The sequence below is a fragment of the Rhinolophus hipposideros genome (assembly GCF_964194185.1).
Source record: "Rhinolophus hipposideros genome assembly, chromosome: 10".
Classification (NCBI taxonomy): Eukaryota; Metazoa; Chordata; class Mammalia; order Chiroptera; family Rhinolophidae; genus Rhinolophus; species Rhinolophus hipposideros.
The window spans coordinates 53,065,539-53,083,822 of record NC_138056.1 but is presented as its reverse complement, the minus strand read 5'-3'; the positions used below and the strand labels follow the sequence as shown (position 1 = coordinate 53,083,822).

General features: G+C 36.5%; 1 long non-coding RNA gene across 1 annotated transcript in view; it reads left to right on the top strand.

The window, feature by feature from the left end:
• Positions 1 to 18,284, top strand: part of LOC308503760 — a 965,753-nt gene that overhangs the window by 794,848 nt on the left and 152,621 nt on the right. The window contains exon 4 of the long non-coding RNA XR_013994239.1: positions 1,210 to 1,262. This is a non-coding gene — a long non-coding RNA (uncharacterized lncRNA). The remainder of the gene's footprint in view (positions 1 to 1,209; positions 1,263 to 18,284) is intronic.

Genomic DNA, 18,284 nt, shown 5'->3' with positions numbered 1-18,284 from the left:
ATCTAATAAAAAATGTATTGATTGGTGATCAGCATTTTTAGTTAGGATTCTTACACTAAGGAAGACGCCAAGCTAGATGGATTATAGCTTACACAGTTTCCTTTGCAAATCCAAGAAACATTTTTTCTCTTTCTAGTAGAAGTCCTTGGGCCAATTTGTCTTCTAACATGAACTTAATGAAGATTTATTTCTAATACTACCATTTGGTATGCCTTATAACTAGTGAAACATAAAATGTATTCTTTTGAAATGTTACATAAAGCCTGGAAGACCAAAATGTGATGTTAGGACTGGGTATATTTGAGTAAAAATGTTTACAGTGGTGATTTAAACACATAAAAATGAAAAAAACTTTTCACTTTGAACTTTGTGAATGCGAATTGGTATCTTAATGTTTAACATTGTTGGGATGTTAAAATAAAAGTCATGATCCTAAGTCATAATAGTTAAACTAATTTGAAGGTGTAGAGTTCCAGAATCTTAGAGAAATCTTCGGGTTTCTGCTGAAATTACTTGAGCTTTTAATCCTTTCATAAAGAATAAAATAAGGCATAACAATCATAATTAATTATGCATTTCTTTGAAAAGGTAATACACAGAGGCAAAGAGAAGGTTTCTTCCTGACATTACTTTTCTTTCTTTTAATATATGAATACTACTGCGTCAGAATGGTTTCAGGATTATTTCATACTGAGAAAAATACTCTTGCCTAAGTACATGATTATAGATTTAGGATTAGACTCATCTCTTTCTTACCAGCGTGAATTAAAGTTGCTTATTAACACATAGGTGATACCTTGGGAGAAGTCAAATCACGGGAGGACATAAACATGTTGCACTTGCTATGTCAGAGGCATTTTGTAATCAGACCAAATTCACTTGCCAGACCCCTCCCTGAGTTAATGAGGTGGGGTGCCGCTGCAGCTCTCTGCATTCAGAAAATTGAAGTTAGAGAGATTAAATGACTCTTGTTTCATCTCGCCAAGTCATTTCTGAAGGCCAGACTCAACATGGGTCTAAATTCTATAGGTGGTGTTTGAGTCCTTTGATAGAAACATTATTTTATCTTATTGTATTTTTGTTCCTTTCCTGAATTATGGAGCAAGATTGTTATTTTTACTGCAAGAATTGAACTTGTCTGAATACTTTACATGCACATCTTACTTTCAATTGTATGCCTTACTCATTCTTACATTTCTTCTTTCCTAGATAAATCACATTTTCACTGGACTGATTGGACCGAAACGGTGTGGTTGAATGAGGTAAGCTATTTGGAGAGCTGTTACTTATATCCACATATTCTAACCCACAAAACTGAGATGAACTGAAATTTAACCAATCTGGCTTTGCGGTGTGGTCAGGTCATACACTACTGCCCTCTTGGTCAGACCCTCTTAAAAGGCTGAGTTCAATAAAGCAAACAGTACAAATGGGTAAAGCAGTTACTGTTTTGGTCTGTTTGCCTCAAACTGGTCAGCAAGTATGGCAGGACCTATATGTACAGAAAATATATGAACAGTTTATTTGGGGTAACTGAGAATTGTCCACTAAAGGTGTGATGGTGTGAAAACATAGCTGGACGGGGGTTATCACCCAGGAATTTTTCTACTTGTCTGAGAAGAAGGGAACTTGGGAGGCTGCAGTGTCTCAGAACAGTTCATACGCATTTTGAGAAACAGATGGTATGACATCCTCTTTAGTCTGCTGAGTAGAAACAGTCTAGAAACAACACATGCTTTGAAATCGATTCTGAATCAAGGGAAATAAGAATGGATTGGGCAGTGCTGAAATAAGGTGTAGGTCCACTGAGTGCTGGCTTCTCTGGTAGAATCTAGATTCTGGGAAGAGCTTTTAAGTACTGGTTTCTTGTCCTCATGATCTCTGGCTTTAAAATTGTTTTACTAGTGTAAATTAAATGACTTTTCTTTGAAGCAATTGGGGAATACATAGGTAAAGTCTTAAAATTATTTATGCATATTGATCTACTAATTAAATTTAGGAGCAACGCTTTTAAGGAAATCATCAAATACAGGTACTGACATTTACATTCAAATTATTTTATTATTAATGTGGCACTATTTTCAATAATGAAACATTAGGAACAAACTACTGCCCAATCATTCAGGGCTTGTTAAAATAAAAAATAAAAAATAAAATGGCATAGCCACATAATGGAGTATTATGTAGTTGTTAAAATTATGATTTTGAAAAATTTTCAGTATTTTTTAAGTGGTACGTAAAATAATGTTGAGTCTCTCTATCAATGCTGTCTTAGATTTGGGGAAAATATCACCATGCTGATAAAATAAGGTCAAATTTTGCTATGTACTTTTTTCCACACAGCATTTATTATATGTATATTTAGAAGGGAACCAATTCTGTTTCAATCCACTGGCATGAAATTCTCCATAATCTTACCAGCAGATTTTTTGTTTATCCTGGAAAATTTATTCAAAACCTTAAGCAAGTTTCTAGGGTCTACCTGGGGCGAAAGATTTATGTGGCACAAAATTATTTTTTCACCAAATTTCTGTTTGGTAATCCAAAATACTTAGATCCGTCTATAGAATTCACCTTCCAACATGAATCATTCAATCATTTCTATTCATTCAGAGAGCCCTTGATATATGCCTGCCTTCCCCCATCAATTTCTCCTCAAATCTGTGTCTTTTTCTCCTGGCACATTTAGTCTGTTTTCTTACTGCTATCCTCCACTAATGTACACAAAATATATTAACACAGGTTCAGTATAGGGGCTGCAGACTAAATGAGAAGGATGTGGCTTGGAATTCACTGCCCTTCACTGACTATGTGACCTTGGGAAAATCACTGACCTCCATTTAATCCAGTTTTCTGTTCTGTAAAGGGGAGATAATAATAAGAGTCTCAGGGATATTGCATGTATTTCATGAGCTAATGTATGTAAAGCAATGGAAACGTGTTCTTATGTCCAAAAAACATTCATTTTGCTCATGTTTTTGTTTTGTGTTTTTTTTTTTATTAATATGTGGTTTTTCTAAGTAGACACCGCCTTCCAAACAATCCTCCAAAGGGATGTTTATCAACTCACCCTTGATTCATTTCAAAGCCAGACTTCCCCATGCTCTTTGCTAGTGAGGAAACTTTCCCAAGTACACTTCTACCACTTTAATGTAGAAAATTCTTCAGGGCCTATAATTTCCAGCTTATACCTCACAGCTCCCTTTCCTAAATTCTATTATCTTGTGTAACCAAATTAACTCCCTTGAATTCTTGGCTGACTTCAGTTTTGTTGAACCATTATCTTCTCTGTACTGACTCTTACAGAGTTGAGTCTGGTGGAAAGAGTAAGAAAGTAGACAGAAAAATGTGTGAGATTTGGAAAAATGTCTTTTATTAGGTCGGTGCAAAAGTAATTGGGATTTTTACAATGATTTTTAACCTGTTAAACCGCAGTTACCTTTGCACCAATCTAATTGTAAGAAACAAAATCCTGGGGTAGACAAGATGAACCTAAAACATGTGGGTTCTTTTTAAAAAAAATTAAATTAAATTTATTAGGTTAACATTAATTAATATAAGTTACAGGTGTACAACTTTATAATACCAAAGCAGTACACTCCATGTGTACTCACTACCCAAAATCTAGTCTCCTTCTGTCACAATATATTTGACCTCCTTTACCCTCTTCTCCCACTCCCAACCCCCATTCCCTTCTGGTAACCACCATTCTGTTGTCTGTGTCTATGAGTTTTTTTCTTTTGTTTGTTCATTTGTTGCTTTTTGTTTTATATCTCACATATGAGTGAATTCATATTGTCCTTGTCCTTTTCCATCTGAATTATTTCACTTAGCTTAATACCCTCGAGGTCTATCCATGTTGTCATACATGGTAATATTTCATCTGGTAATACTTCATTCTTATGGCTGAATAGTTCGACCGATGATTGGATAGAGAAGATGTGGTACATATACTCAATGGAATACTACTCATCCCTAAACACAGGGTTCTTTCTATGTGTCTCCAGTACAGTCTCTGGGCCTTGAGGGTCTGGAGGCCCCTCCTTATAACAGTTTCCACTTCTCTATATCACTTCTCAATCCACAATTGTCATTGGTGATGACCTGTAGTTGTTAATCTCTCTGAAAGCTTATTCACTGACCACAACTCCCTTGCCTTTCAGATCCCTAATTTTCTGCCAGGTTTCTAATTAGGACCCCAGCATTCTAACCAGCCCGTCTTCTTATCTGCCAGTCTTCACCTTGCTTCATTATCTTTCTTACCTATGCTGACTTTAATGGCTTACTTTCTAGGCCTACTTTCTCTCTAACAAATCCATTTAATTCAAGCCTGTATCTCTTTATAATTAATACAAATGTGATTTTTTTATATTAAGCCTCTAATAAAATTCCGTTTGACATTCAGACCCCCTTATTATGATATTAGGCCTGACTTTGTTCATTCTTTCTCTAAAAGTTGCCCTCAGTCTCCTATTGTACATGGGTAAAAACTTGCTAATTTGAGAATCAGAAGAGCCCAGCTTTCCTTCTCTCCAGAAGAAAGTGGACAACTCAAATGATGTTGAGTATTAAAAAAAATAGATCACAATGTTCGGAGTTACATCTATCTAGGAAGGACACGTGGTCTTATACAGGGAGTGTCATGGTGTTGCAGTTTCACAGGGAATTCCATTTCCTAATCAAGCTCCTTTCTGCCAAATGGGGCTTACATTATACCTCTTTGTCATTACTGGAACATACTGACCCCATAGGGGGAACAAAACCACATGAAAAGCATCACAAAGGATTTCACAATAGTGAAGGGTTAACAGTCTACCAAAACAGAAAAACACTTGTGAGTTTAGGAATAATGTTCTTTAGTAAGAAGCAAATATGCTAGGGTAAATAAGAGGGGCAAAATAAAACTGGGTTATAAAGGAAGGGAATGTACTTTCTGGCCACAGTTGTTTTACCCCCCTATCCACAGATGGTTTAGGATTACCACTAAATTGTTTAATGAGAAAGAATTGGAATTTAGTAGCAAAGCCTATTTTGATAGGCTTCAAAGTAACCTCATGTTTTAGTAAAGAACACCAATGTTCTTTAAGTGAAGACAAGCAAAAGAAAACAATATATGCCTTGAAAATGTGCATTGAGCATATGAATTTCTTCATTTAATTCCACAACCACCTCTGCAGCAGACAATATTATTTCCTTCTTTTCCCCCTAAAGAAAGCCTGAGGTTCAGAGAGGTGAATTATTTTGTCAAAAGCCCCAAAGCTAATAGCAAATAACTTTTGTATTTGAATGCAGTGCTATTTAACAGGACATACTAAACTCTTAAGCAGGAGGTCCCATGGCCTCGCATGTGGACTAGATGTTAACAGTGGAGATAGGATTTACTTGGAATGATTAGGCAAGGTGAGGAGGAACTAAAAAGCATGCAAAGGTGGTAAGTGTCAAGGAGCTTAGGAAGTTGCAGGAAGCAGTAGCAGTTCCTGCTACCCAGTTCTTGCTTTCTCACTGTTTCCTCCCATCTCTTCCTCTGATGAGTTTCATCTCCCTACCCTCAGTATTTGTACCAAGGAGGCCACACCAATCTCTCCACACGCTCACAGAGCAACATGTTTGTATTTTTGTTTTGTAGGAAATATGTCATCTCCTGAAGCCTCCCAAACATTTCTCCCCTTAAAGAAAAGCAGCTACACCTTGTTTGCTGCTTGAAATGTATGAAATGTGATTGTGTTTACTTTTTGGGATTGAAACCAATCACATACAAAAATACTTTTCTTAGGGGAGAAAGATGCCAGCTCTGCCTTGCATTCAAATATCCAATCTTTTCTGACTCACATTGAACAACCTTGAGCAAATCACCCTTAGGTTTCTTTTCTCTGCTATGCTGTGCACCAGCAGTGAGAAAGGCCACTCCAAATACAACTCCATCATTCAAATATTAAAGGTTTTTATGCTCTTTGCTTCTGTTCATCCTTTCTTTCCTTTTGATCTAACAAGACTTCTTAAATAATAAATTAGGGAGTTGATTTTTTTTTTCTTTTCCCTAGGCTAAGGGAAAAATGTATGACTTCAAATACACTGTTAGTGAAGTAGTGTAGCAGATCACAATATTTTCATTTGATGTGTGGTACATGATACTCTGAGAAAGAGTCTACACTTACAACAAGTTCTTAAGAAGGTGTGTGTTTTTAAATACAGTGAAACAAGTTAGTTGTTTGTACTTGGAAGATGAAACGTTTCTATTCCTCTTACAGCAGCCTTAAGAAAATATAATCAGCTGTTTTACAAAATCCAACACTTGGATTCACCTTTCTAGATTTTTCTAGATTAGCTGTCAAGTAGTTACATTTTACCCTTGAACCCAATGAAAAACAGATTAGTAGTAAGTCAAAGTGTAATACTGCAGGGAAAGTAAAGATCAAACTGTTTTCTGGAATATTATTTTCTGAAATAAAATTAGCTAGTCATTTTGAGAATTTGTCTCGTTTAATATTTTAATTTTTTCTGACACAAAAGCATGTAACCTCATTCAGGAAGACTGCCTTGTCTGTTTTGCCACCTCAGTCTAGGTGGCCATCTTGTGAGCTCTCCAGGCCTGCTGTGCACACCGATAGGAAATGATTCAACATATTGAATTGTAATTAAGCATTCCCCCTCTCCCCCCGCAACTGTATACTGAACTCCTTGAGAACAAGGAGCCATGTTTTCTCCTCTCATTACCTACTAGCACAGAGTGAGGCAGAGTGGATACTCAGCACATACATGGTTTTGGAAATGAACTGAACTTGGCTGTGCTTTAATGGAAATATGATCAGTGATAGGCACCCTTGTCCAAGATGTTTTCCTTCCATTCAGTGAGATAGAAAAAAGTTTCGAGGCAAATTCCGTCCTACAAATAAAATGATAAATAAGACTCCTTTCTTCTCTTTCTTAAGCCAAGAAACAATGGTAAAATCTCATAAGAAAAGTTAGCTCAAAATGTGCTTAAGTTTGAACAAGTCAGAAATATAATGAGAATAGGATTTTTTTTTCACTGTGTCATTCCTGAACCAGCACAAAGAAAAGAATACAAATGAGGAGTTTACAAGTACACTTAACTTCTAGGGAGAGAAAAAAAGAATTAAATAATAACAAAACCTTTAGATGATCTTTCCATGATGATCTCAAACATTCTAATTTTATTCTCTGCTTTATTCTAAGCTTTAAAAATATATATTGTTACAGAATCCACATTCCTGGCCAAACAATTGATCTCTGATTCACAAACACCATCAACCATCAGTTCAAGACGAGACAGTAGCAATAACGCTTCTCTGTATTAAAATAGACTTTTACACTTTATGAAGATTTTCACATGTAGTATCTGAGTTCATCTTCATCAAAATCATCAATGGTAGAAAGACCACAACCTGCTATCTTATTCCCATCTTACAGATGGCAAAACAAATACCAAGTGCTTCCCCCAGGATCATAAAGCTATAAACATCAGCTAGAGCACTTGACAGCAGTGATGAAAGATTCAGCAATGAGAGATTCCTCTATCATCAGGTGGGACCCTGATCTCAGTCATTCAGTCCAACACCAAGGCTTGATACAGATAACCGACATTTGTATTTGACTTCCGTCGTTTAAGACATATAACTGGAATTCCTGCAAGTCTATAAGTATGTATAGTGCTCCTTCTATCTGGTAGGGTCACACAGTAGATGTGTAAAGCATACAAATGAGTGTCATTGCTGAATTTTGAATATATTTGCAAGCACTGGAAGAAAAGTTTTCATTTAAACTTCTCATAAAACTATAGAGACTCGGGATGATTTCCGTGTTTCCCCGAAAATAAGACCTAACCAGACAATCAGCTCTAATGCGTTTTTTGGAGCAAAAATTAATATAAGACCTGGTATTATATTTATTACATTATATTGTATTGTATTATATTATATTATACCCGGTCTTACAGTCAAGTAAGAATAGGTCTTGTATAAATTTTTGCTCCAAAAAACACATTCGAGCTGGTTGTCAGGCTAGGTCTTATTTTTGAGGAAACACGGTCCATTTCCTACAATATGTCCAATATAACAAAGGTAAAAACTGTCAGAGCTGGAATTTGAAACCAGTTCTGCCTAACTTCACAGTCCATTTCATGACATTATCCTGCCTCCTTGAAGATGCTGCACAGAATATTTCTTATTAACAAGACTCTTTTGGAGAACCTGAGAATGTATTTGAGGCAAAATATACTTGAAAATAAAGCATAATATCCAAGTAGTAGTAATTAGCAACTCTTAATTGAAAGCAAGCTTGGAGAAATGCTGCAAACTATTGTCTTCTGACACAAAAAGTCTGCGGACATGTGGTTGTGGTTCCAATTCTCACTTTGTAAACAGCCACGCTAACCTGATTTGTTTCTTTCTTGCTTTTGTTTCTTTGAAATTGATGTCAGCTCCATTCATGGTAGGAAATTGGTTGCTCCATGTTATAAAACCACATGTTTGTTTCACCTGTTCAGCTGAATTTAAAATGACAGGACTTGCCTTGTGGGAATTTTATATAAATCATGTCTATCTGAAGATAGATTAATTTGGTCTAAAGTTATTATAATGACAGGGTTTCCACATGCCAGCTACAGGATATGATAATAGAAAGAATATGGGGCTTCAAGATCCAGCTGTACTTGTTTTTAAACTAAGTGACCTTGAAGAAAGTCATTCCTTTACTCTGAACCTTGGTTTGTTTTCATGTTGTTACAAAGATCAAATGAGGACTAAAAAACTGTAAATATGAAGTTGTATTACCATCATCAACTTCCTTTTCATTAACAAAACCACATTAGGGGAAAAAAATTGATAAAAGAAAAGCGATGTTTTTACCTAATATTTTTTTCTGAATATTTACATCAATTTATCTATACAGAAAGAAATAGAAACAACACTCAGCAAAACGCAGAAATCTGCAAAAGCTTTCTGCAGGATCATAAGTCTCCACTTCCTCTCTCCTCCCTGTTTCTCATTACCTAAGGATCACCTCTTCCTTTCTTCATTCCTTTCCACTCTAATCCCTTCACCCCAGCAGAAGAGCAAAGGAGAAGATGATTACCATTTTTCCCCAAAAATAAACCCCAGTTAAGATCGTCAGCCAGACGGAAGCATTTAGTACCTTATGACCATGTTCCAGAAGACATGACTGTATTTGAATAAATGTAGATTGTTGTTCATGAAAAAATAAGACATCCCCTGAAAATATGCCCTAATGTGTCTTTTGGAGCAAAAATTAATATAAGTCTCCATCTTATTTTTGGGAAATCACGGTAGTTTTTTGTGCTCGTAAGGTTATAGTGTGGATTAAGGGATGGCTGCAGAGTGAAGATAGAACTTAACCAGCAGTTGAGAAAGCCTCTCAGGATAGATGCAGAGATGAGAAAGAAGAATGAGGTAGACGCATGGTAATCAAGTAATGAAAAGGCCAGGGGATGGTAGGCCGTAAAAGATCACAGGACTGAACATGTGTTTGGAGTTCTCCTATCACAATTATAGAGAAAGAAAGCTTTTTAACCTTCATAATTTTTATTTAAACAGGGGACATATCTCTGTTTATCTCTTAGGGTAGATGGAGGGATTATATGGAAATAGTGTATATAAAACTGTATTGAAAAACTATACAGTTTTATACAAATGTTATTATTAATATGCTTACTCAATTTACCCTCATCCTTACTTTTCCAAACATGGCTTGTTGAAGCATGGACTGCTCATAGTAGTTTGCCTATACTGAAGGCTCACTACTTTTCAGTTCTGGTTCTCGAATTAATTTAATCATCACTTCTAGGCAAACTCTTCTTGCAGATCATTAACATGCTATTCTATACTTTAAGTATGTCTTTTTTACTACCCTAAAAAAAATCAGGTGCAATAATATCAAAAAAATATATATTATTTGTTTGTCTTTTACTTGTGCAGATACAGATTGAAAGCCTGTCCTATCATATGTGTTATGCTGAGTTCTACAGATAAAGGAAAATGGCCATTGTCAGTAGCCAGCAAAGGATGTCATGGAACACTGACTTAACATGATAATGTTATCACACATATAAAACCTTTCCTTCCTTCTTTCCTTCTTTTCTTCTTTCCTTCCTTCCTTTCTTCCTTCCTTCCTTCCTTCCTTCCTTCCTTCCTTTCTTTCTTCCTCCCTTCCTTCCTTCCTTCCTTCCTTTCTTCCCTTGTTTCTCTTCCCTTCCCTTCCCTTCCTTTTGCTCATCTCCTCTCCTCTATCTTTATCTCTCTGTCTCTCTCTTCCTCCCTCCCTCCCCCTCTTCCTCCTCCTCCTCCTCCTTCTTTTCTCTCTCTCTCTCTCTCTCTCTCTTTCTCTCTCTCTCTCTCTCTCTCTCTCTCTGTCTCCATCTCTAAAATTGGGATGACATATCTGCCTTATGAACATTGTAAAGATTGTTTAAGATGATATAAGAGAAATTCTTTCAACAGTTCATGGCCAGGAATGATTGTGGATTAAGTGAAAATAATTATGGTACAAAGGGGTTAAAGGAATTTGAATGCATTGGGTATAATCTCTATGTCAGTCCCTTTCCAAAACATTGTGTGCATCTTATAACATCATGAAATTATATTATTGTCATTCTTCATTGTCTTCCTTGCCATAATCATCCTCATCATCTTGGCTATATAATCCCTATGTTATATGAGGAACCTCAGAAGCATGGAGGATATTTGATGTATTCAGGGTCACTAGACTACTACATGGCTGGATGTAACTCCACATTTACCTGTTTCTTTTTTTAATATTTTATTAGTTTTATTAACATTGCAAAACAATGTAATAGTTAGACATTTATACCACTCACAAAGTGATAACCCACTTCCCCCAGTCTCCTAACCCTCTGATATCATATGTGGTTGACATTCAGTGTTATTCAGTTTCCGCTTCAGGTGTGCAGTGCAGTGGTCAGGCTTCTATACCATCCATGAAGTGGTCTCCCTAATAAGACAAGTGCCCATGTCATCTATTTCTAATCCCATTTGTTGTCTTCCTTGAAGAAAAATTATCTGATAACAGCATCCCACAGGGTTGTACCTCATTTCTCTGGACATGTTTATCATGTTTGTAATGTGATATCCCTATATTATATGTATTTTTTCTTAACATATATTAACACATTTATGGTTTTGAAGTCAAACCTCCTACATATTAGTTTTATCCCCCAATTGGACTTCAAGCATTTCTAGGCTCAGGCTTTTATCTTATCCTTATAAATATGTATTATGTGCCCTGAATGTCGAGCTATGTATGATGATGAATCAATGACAAGAACACAGAATACCTATTGAATAAATGGATTTCCAGGTGAGTGTTGTGGTATAGCCCTGGTATAAATCTTTACATGTAAACTATAGATCTTTGGAACTCAACTTTTGCCAACATTGGAATCACCAGGAGAACAAATTGTTGCCCCCCCCCCCCCCCCGCCTCCAGAATTTTGATTCAGTAACTCTGACAAGGACCTCAGGAATATAAATTTCGAAAAAGAGCCTAGGGGATACTTTTTTTTTTCTGTATGATTTTATTTGCATATCTTTTTTAAAAAAATGTATTGGGGTGACAATTGTTAGTGAAATTACATAGATTTTAGGTGTACAATTCTGTATTACATCATGTATAAACCCCATTGTGTGTTCACCACCCAGAGTCAGTTCTCCTTCCATCATCATATATTTGATCCCCTTTACCCTCATCTTCCACCCCCCACGCCCCTTACCCTCTGGTAATCACTAAACTATTCTCTGTGTCTATGAGTTTTTGTTTCTCATTTGTTTGTCTTGTTCTTTTGTTGTTTTTGGTTTATCTACTACATATCAGTGAAATCATATGGTTCTCTGCTTTTTCTGTCTGACTTATTTCGCTGAGGATTATACTCTCTAGATCCATCCATGTTGTCACAAATGTTCCTATATCATCTTTTCTTACTGCCGGATAGTATTCCATTGTGTATATATACAACAACTTCTTTATCCATTCATCTATCGAAGGACATTCTGGTTGTTTCCATGTCTTGGCCACCTTAAACAAAGCTGCAATGAACATTGGAGCACACATGTCTTTATGTGTACATGTTTTCAGATTTTTGGGGTAGATACCCAGGAGAGGGATTGCTGGGTCATATGGTAATTCTGTTCTTAATTTTTTGAGGAACCTCCACACCGCCTTCCACAACGGCTGCACCAGTCTGCATTCCCACCAACAGTGTATAAGGGTTCCTTTTTCTCCACAGCCTATCCAACACTTGTTACTATTTGTCTTGTCGATGATAGCCATTCTGACTGGGGTGAGGTGATATCTCATTGTGGTTTTTATTTGCATTTCTCAGATGATTAGCGATGTTGAGCATTTTTTCATATGTCTATTTGCCATTTGTATGTCCTCTTTGGAGAAATGTCTCTTCAGGTCGTCTGCCCATTTTTCAATTGGGTTGTTTGTTTTTTTGTTGTTGAGTTTCATGAGTTCCTTGTATATTTTGTATATTAGCCCCTTACCAGAGGCACTGTGTGCAAAAATCTTCTCCAATTCATTTTGTTGCCTCTTTATTTTGTCTATGGTTTCTTTTGCTGTACAGAAAATTTTAAGTTTCATATAGTCCCATTCATTTATTTTAGCTTTTACTTCCATTGCCTTTGGAGTCAATCATAAAATGCTCTTTTAATCCAAGGTCCATAAGTTTAATACCTATGTTTTCTTCTATGCAGTTTATTGTGTCAGGCCTTATGCTTAAGTCTTTGAGCCATTTTGAATTAGTTTTGGTACATGGTGACAGATAGCAGTCCAGTTTCATTCTTTTGCATGTGGCCATTCAATTCTCCCAGCACCATTTATTGAAGAGGCTGTCTTTCCTCTATTGTATGTTTTTAGCTTCTTTGTCAAATATTACCTGTCCATTTTTATGTGGTTTTATTTCTGGGTTCTCAATAAGAACTGGGTTCTTATTCCATTGGTCTACACATCTGTTTTTCTGCCAATACCATGCTGTTTTGATTATTGTAGACCTGTAATACAAGCTAAAGTCAGGGAGTGTGATACCTCCAGTATTGTTCTTTTTTTTTAATATTGCTTTGGCTATTCGGGGTCTTTTGTGGTTCCAAACAAATCTGATGATTTTTTGTTCTATTTCTTTAAAAAATGCCATTGGGATTTTGATGGGGATTGCATTAAATCTGTATATTGCTTTGGGTAATATGGCCATTTTAACTATGTTGATTCTTCCAATCCATTAGCACGGAATGTCTTTCCATTTCTTTGTGTCCTCTTCAATTTCTTTCAGAAACGTTTTATACTTTTCAACATATAGGTCCTTCACATCCTTGGTTAAGTTTATTACTAGGTATTTTATTCTTTTTGCTGCAATTGCAAAAGGAATTGTTTTTTTTTATTTATTTTTCTGAGATTTCATTGTTAGTATATAGGAATGCAATGGACTTTTGTACGTTGATTTTGTAGCCAGAAACTTGACTGTATTTGTTGATTGTTCCTAATAGCTTTTTGGTGGAGTCTTTAGGGTTTTCTATATATAGCATCATGTCATCTGCAAAGAGTGATATTTTAACTTCTTCATTCCCAATTTGGATGCCTTTCATTTCTTTCTCTTGCCTGATTGCTCTGGCAAGGACTTCCAACACTATGTTGAAAAGCAGAGTTGATAGGGGACAGTCCTGTTGAGTTCCTGAACATACAGCAAAGGGCTTCAGTTTTTCATCATTCATTATGAGATTAGCTGAGGGCTTATCATAGATGGCCTTTATTATGTTAAGGTATTTTCCTTCTATACCTATTTTATTAAGTGTTTTAATCATAAATGGATGTTGTATCTTGTCAAATGCTTTTTCTAAATCAATTGATATAATCATATGATTTTTGTCCTTTATTTTGTTTATGTGATGTATCACATTGATGGATTTGCGGATGTAGAACCATCCTTGTGCCCCGGGAATGAACCCCATTTGGTCGTGATGCACTGTTATATTCGATTTGCTAGAATTTTGTTTAGGATTTTTGCATCTGTATTCATCAGAGATATTGGTCTGTAGTTTTCTTTTTCTGTGTTGTCCTTACCAGGTTTTAGTATCGGGGTAATGTTGGCCTCATAAAATGAGTTAGGGTGTACTGTCTCTTCTTCAATTTTTTGGAAGAGTTTGAGCAGGATTGGTATTAGATCCTCTTTGAAGGTTTGGTAGAATTCACTAGTGAAGCCATCTGGTCCCAGACTTTTGCTTTTGGCAAGGTTTTGGATGACTAATTCAATTTTGTTACTGGTGATCTCTCTGTTTAGATTTTCTAGTTCTTCATGGTTCAGCCTTGGAAGGCTATATATTTCTTAGAACTTGTCCATTTCTTCTAGGTTATTAAATTTGGTGGCATATAGTCCTTCATAGTATTCTTACATGATCCTTTGTATGTCTGTGGTGTCCGTGATAACTTCCCCTTTTTCATTTCTGATTTTGTTAATTAGTGTCTTCTCTCTTCTTATCTTAGTGAGTCTAGCCAAAGGTTTGTCAATTTTGTTAATCTTTTCAAAGAACCAGCTCTTTGTTACATTAATTTCTTTTTTGTTTAATTCTCATGCAGGGTTTCGTGTGTTATCTGATGTTATATATGGGAAAGCTCAGGTACAGAGGAGGACTATCTTGCCCACGTAGACCCAGAGTAAGAGACAAAGTCTAACTTGGAAATTTGATTCATGTGACTAGAAGGAGAATTCACTTTTCTCTCTCCAGCCTCCTGCCTCTCAGGAGGAGGACAAATACATTGTCAGGTTGCTATTCCGCTGTCCCATACCCCTTTCCCTTATGTGGTATGGAACCCCAGGTAATCTCAGGTGCATCTTGGAAACTGTGATATATTTATTGTAAAACAGGTCTATCTATATCCTTTTCTTTCTCATGAGACAAATAGCATAGTGTGGCATATACATATTAGCCCCAGGGTATTATATGTAATAAAGAAAACAGAGAATTGCATCTACAAAGAAAATCAGACAGATTACCGGCAGAACAGCCTTATCTATGAATGCATTCGATGAAAACTGGTTAAAGTCCCATGCCTTCCAGAAAGGCAGATGACTCACTCCAGTTGTAAATGGTTAACTCTAGGAAGGGCTTCTATGAGGAAAAGCTATTACTTTTAAGAATAATTGATTCACTAATCCCCAAAGTAAGAACATTCTCAATTTTATATCCTCCAGAGATCTTTGAGCCACTCTGCAAACCAATACCTAAATGGCATGGAGAGAAACTAGATGGGAATTGATGATAAGTGAGCTGACCACTGGGAACAGTGTGTAGCCATTATCTGAGCTATCTAAGACCATTATCCAGCTAAGCAGGAGGGTGACCAGTGCTTCTCCACCTGGCACAAGAATTACCAAGTTTTTTCTATATGCTTTGGGGTAGCTTTGGAATTAGTTAAACATTATTCTGCTTTGGAAGTATGAAATAGAGAGAGAGGCATAGCTTTGAAGTGAGACATACAAAGATTCAAATCTTTCATTGCCATGTATCAGCCAGAAACAAAAATTCAAACCCACACTTATGTGGCTCCAAAGTCCTTGCTCTTTCTTTGAATCACTCCATAAACTAGTATTTATTGTCTATGTGCTCATCACTCTACTAGGCACTTTCATATAGATGCCATGTATAATTGACGCATGTGCGCACTCACACATATATATTTTTTATTATTGACATAATCCTGCAAGTGAGGTTCAGGGGAATTAAAGTTATACAGTTAATGAGTTCCTACTGGATTTTGGGTTTAGAGAGTCTTGACTCCAAAGATAGAGTATGTTTTACCATCACATGTGGTCTTAGGCTCAATCTTCTCAATTAAAATGAAAAGAGAAAAGAACCCTTTTTGTATACAAAAATACAGAGCAGTAAATTCATGAACAGTCCATGGTGGTGTCTGTAAGCTCTTTGAAGGTAAGGAGAGTTCTTTGTTGTATACCACACTGCACTTGATTTACTGTGAGTGCACCAGAAATGTCTAACCATAGTAATCATTTACAATTTGTTAACCTCTGGGGTCTGAGAAGTACATGTATCTAATTATATTTTATAGTTAAAAGGTCGTAATTCTTCCTGTTAAGTTGATGAAGGACAAATTGCAATACAGTAGCCCCCCCCCCCCTTTTCTGTGAGGGATACACTCCTGGTTCCCTAGTGGATACCTGAAACCACAGTAGTACTGAACAGTACATATACTATGTTTATTCCTGGACATGTATAGTTTACTTTCTTTGGCATATCCAAATAGCCACCATCACTACTCTTGAACTTTGTGGCCATTAAGTAAAATCAGTATCACCTGAACACAAGCATTGCGATACCTAGGCAAGCGATCTAATAACCAACATGGCTAGTAAGTGACTAATGAGTGAGTAGCTTATATAGCATGGACATTGGGCAAAGGGATGATTCATGTCTCAGGTGGAATGGAGCAGGACAGCACGAGATTTCATCATGCTACTCAGAACAGTATGCAACTTAAAACTGATGAATTGTTTATTTCTGGAATTTTCTGTTCATTATTTTTAGACGCTGGTTGACCACAGGTCACTAAAACCATGGAAAGCCAAGGAAGTTTTTCTTTTGATTTTTAGTCAGGCTTTTAGCAAAAATGCAAATCAATAGTGATAACACTTGACAAGTTTCCACACACCTTTATAAGTCCTGTACCCACCTCCCCACCTTGTGGAAGGTACTTAGACTTCGCAATGCAGAGCTGAGGAAGAAATAAAGCCCAAGGTGGGTAGAGAGGAATTCCTTGGAGGTACAGATGAGACAGCAATGCACCTGGGACAAGAGACCACTCTTTTGACTTTCTAATTTAATTAGTTCGTTTTCACTAATTTTATTAATTATACTATTTTCTTTCCTTCCTTCCTTCTTTCCTTCCTTCCTTCCTTCCTTCCTTCCTTCCTTCCTTCCTTCCTTCCTTCCTTCCTTCCTTCCTTCCTTCCTTCCTTCCTTCCTTCCTATCTTTCAAGTGTATATGTGAAAGGGAAAAGTGTACCAGCAACCTAGAGAAATAAGATGAGATTTAGAGGTTCTAGGAGAACCAGCCACTCTGCAGGGTGCAGAATAAAATGGTGCATGTGAAATCTGAGATGCTGGTGATACTAGTAACAGTCACTTTTTTTTTTTTCAGTTCTAATCATGACAAATTATGCAGATTTGATACTGCTGCAAAACGGACCAAAGCCCCAGGCATGTGCACCACATGTTTCACGTTCAATGTCTTAGGATATACATGTATCTATCTATCTATCTATCTATCTATCTATCTATCTATCTATCTATCTATCTATATCTATATCTATATCTATACACACACACACACACACACACACACACACATATATATATATATTCCATCATAGTTCTGATACTCACCATGTTGTTTAGTTTCTCTCTTACATCAAGATGATGTATTGGATGAAACAGGAGAGTCACTAACTGGTGGCAAAAAGGGCAACGTGTAAAATGAAAGGCCTATGATTGTCCAGTTATAATAAACCATGCATTTTGAATGAGAATAACATGCAAATTCAAAAGTTGGAGGTGTTTTATTCACAGGAGTAGATACAGAGTTCAGCTAGTGATAGACTCTTAAAAAAATGATATTATCCAGGAATCCCCTTATAAAAAAATACATATTGTTATTTGAAATGCATATATGCAGGATGAAAGAAAGGATATAAATTAAGAGGAAGCTACATAAGAAAAAAGAAGGATTCCAGAAAGGCAAGTTAATCCAACAGTGTGTGTCAGTCATGAGAAAGAGAAATGCAGGCCTCACCTCACAAGGTGTAAGCCTGAGAATTGTGATTCAGATCACCTGTCAGCTTCTGGGGCCCTTGCCCTTTTATTTCACCCCCATTCAAAGATTTCTAGTTTGTCTGTGAGCTGATCACTGGTGAGGCAATCAACCAGTGTCTGTGGAAGCGAGAGAAGGAGGGATGGAGGAAGAATACGTGAGTGGGAGGGCTGGAGACAGAGACAAAGAGAAGAATCAAAGAACCGATAAGAAGTAGCATCCACAGAGAATTAATTACATACATTTTCCATTCCATAGACTACAACACAACCATAAAAGTACTGCTGAATATGCATTAGAGTTTGGCAGGAGGAGACATGTTCATGACACAATCAATATGAAAGGCAAATTGTGAACAGTATTCTGGTAGCATATTTGTTGTTTGTTTAAAATATCTATAGAAAAAGTAGGAAAGG